Raw genomic sequence first — 3,362 nt, 5'->3', positions numbered from 1 at the left:
CACCTTGTATAAATATATATTGTGTGTGCGTGCGTGTGCGTGCGTGTGTGCGTGTGTGTGTGTGCGCGCGCGCGCGCGTGTGTGTGTGCACGCGTATGTGTGTGTTTATTAATGTATTTACATTATACATGATCGATCGATCAAGAAAATAGTAAGAAAATTAAAAAGAAATATTTTGTATAGGTAAAACTCCATATTTTTTTTATAAAAGACAAATTTTTTTAAAAATTTACTTTTTATCAACCTGCAGACTGTTGAACGTACGTAATTTTAAGAATCATATATAACAATGTGATCTTTGTTAAGATACAGAATTATAAACATAAAAATTGTTTGAAAAACAGCCAAAAGCATGTTACAATACAAGTTTCAAGCTTTAAAATTATGTTTTTTTATCTTTGTTGAGCTACGATGACTTTTCATCGAGTTTTGAGTAATCTGAGCAGTTGTACAATTCTAAGCGCTTTGAAAATGCTCTCTGTTGAATATTTTTCATATATTACATTACATATTACTTGTGTAATATCGAAGTTATTAAACAATTCTCAAGAAATAGTCTGAATGAATGTCTGCAATAATATATTCAACACTGCACTACAAACATAAACATTGTAACAATCGCATACGGATATGGGCTCAGGTCTTTGCGTATGTTGCGTAACGTTACGATAGTGGCTCGATTGCTGGTGTATCTCCATCCACATAACGCTTGCTGGTGTATCTCCATCCACATAACGTAAAATGCCGTAACAATAAGCACTACACTGTACAATGTAAATAGATTAGATTGATAACTATTTTAACATCTTGACTTCTCTGAAATTGTTGAGACTCTATCACTGTAACTATAAATGTATAAAAATTTATTTATTTTTCATATATGTCTAATGATTGTATGTATATCCGATATGAGTGCAGTGAAGTCAACTTCCAACTTGAGATAATAGCAATACTTGATTCCTAATAAGATTGCCATTCCGTATTGAACGCTATTTTCTATCTTTTTGTATATTCTATTATAACTGATTTTGGAATTTTTTCCTCGTTTGAATAAGATATTCAAACGAATGAAGTTGATGTATTACGTTAGTTACAAAAAAATCAATTTATTATAAATAAAAACTACAGTAAACTTTATGTACTGAAGTTTTTAAATAAATAAATGTAAAACATATTTCTATTGTATTTTCTAATAAATGCATAGTTATGACTGCATTTAAGAATAAGAAATATTTTTCGATCACAACAGTTAGTATAAGGAATAATTATAATTTTGTAGGAAAAGTATAAAATACACTGGGCAACAAAATTAACGCAACACCTGTTCACCCTGCAAAAATAGGCAAATTTCAAGATACAATAACTTCGTCAAAAATTGTCGTATCGGGATGTTTAAAAAAGCATTTTACAGGTAGAAATCTCTACTTTCCGGATCGCTATTTAAAAAAACGATTTCATGGAGATTTTATGAAATTACACAAACACAAATAAAGATATATCAAACCTCAAAATTGTTTAAGAAATTTGCGAAGCTCCACGGAGTGGAATAAAAATTGTATACAAATGCAATTTATATCATTCGAAATAGCAAATCTTTACCTTTAATTTACTTTTTTACGAAGCTCTGTACGATTTTTTTTCATCGAGTTGTTCAACGTTGAAGCAAAAATGGTGCTGATGCACAGAAAAAGTTAATATTATTTTTAGATTGAAAGACATAGAGATATGCTCCATGCAATTCCTATAAATGAATAAAAATGCATTCAGGATTGAAAAACATTTATCTTAACATTCGTAAATCAATATTTCTGAAAATCTGAATCCATTTCAATTCATTTCAATCCATTTTCGTTTGCTGGGAGGCCTCGAGGATTCTGGGGAAGGCCAACTATTGCCCACAATAATCTTCAACACCAAGAAGTCTTTTGAGATGCAATTGGCAAGGCTATTGAGGAAAACTTTAACTAACGAAGTAAGAAATGCTTTGCAGCAAGAAATAAATAGAAGAATCTAAAAAATAATAAATAAAATGCCAATTTCAGCCAACACTGATTATTAATGTGTATTTTATATCATTTATTCAAAGTGAATAATAAAACGTATACCTTTCGATCTATGGTCAAGATCCTCTTCAGTACAAAGATTTACTTAAACTATTAAACAGTTTTTTGTATTTTATACATTAATAGTTTATACTCGTATGTGCTATCATTATGTAATTTGTAATTAATAGTTTAAGTAAATTTCAAGAGGACCTTGACCGTAAATCGAAACGTATATGTTTTTCTATTCACTTTGAATAAATGGTATAAAATACACACTAATAATCAGTGTTGATTCAAATTGGCATTTAATTTATTATTTTTTAGATTTTTCTTTAGAGCCTATTGATTATCTATAGATAGAAGAGTTGCAGAATTAGTGGAACAAAAAGTAAAAACTATCCTAGAACAAAAACTGTAAACAGATAATGATGATACAACCTGGACTATATATAATACAAACACATAAACAAAAAAGAAACTCTCCAACTGACATTATCAAAAGATTTCGTCAGAAATTATTGACTAACTACAAAGTAAATCCGATAAATAAATTTCAACTAATAGCTAACGAAGAGAATGAGGAGAAGAAATCTCCAAAAATCCTACCTATTATGATCTCGTCTGTATATGATTATAAAATCATGACAACTGAGCTTGACTGAGTAAAAAGCCTTATGATGGTCCTCTAAAATGTGCCCTATATGTGGCGAGCCATACCTTGATAACTATTAAGGATGCAGAATATACAAGAAATTATAGACCAAGATATTCACCTCTCCAGAAAACAAATATAGAACCTGTTAATAACATTATTAGATCAGATCCTCCTAGAACGAGGACTTTTGCACAGGCCGCACAGACCACGTCGAGTTCCAATAAAATAGACATGATCAGTAACTTAATACTAAGAATTACAAAAAGCCAACAAATCACACAGTAAAAAAGACTAAAAAACATCGTTCTTGAACTAATTACAGAACTCAGAGATATGAGGAAACTTGCAACGACTATATTAGAAAATAAAAATGGCAAATCTTAAAATACTTTGAAACAATAATGATATAGCATAGTCTAGACCTCAAAATTATTTATAAATGAATAGTATAGGCATCATTCTAATCTCAGAAACCCATTTTGGTTTCACATAGAAAAGTCACAAAATACCATATTATATAATATATACGACCCAACACCCAAGTGGAGTAATACATAACAGTACAAAATCCCATTACAGTGGAAAATGGCGCAGATTATTCTAATATCTAAACCTGGAGAGATAACATCATACCGCCTAATAAGTCTCTAGGCATAACCGCC

Source organism: Trachymyrmex septentrionalis, unplaced genomic scaffold, assembly GCF_001594115.1.
Source record: "Trachymyrmex septentrionalis isolate Tsep2-gDNA-1 unplaced genomic scaffold, Tsep1.0 scaffold116, whole genome shotgun sequence".
NCBI classification, from domain to species: Eukaryota; Metazoa; Arthropoda; class Insecta; order Hymenoptera; family Formicidae; genus Trachymyrmex; species Trachymyrmex septentrionalis.
Note: the sequence above shows the minus strand (reverse complement) of the source record.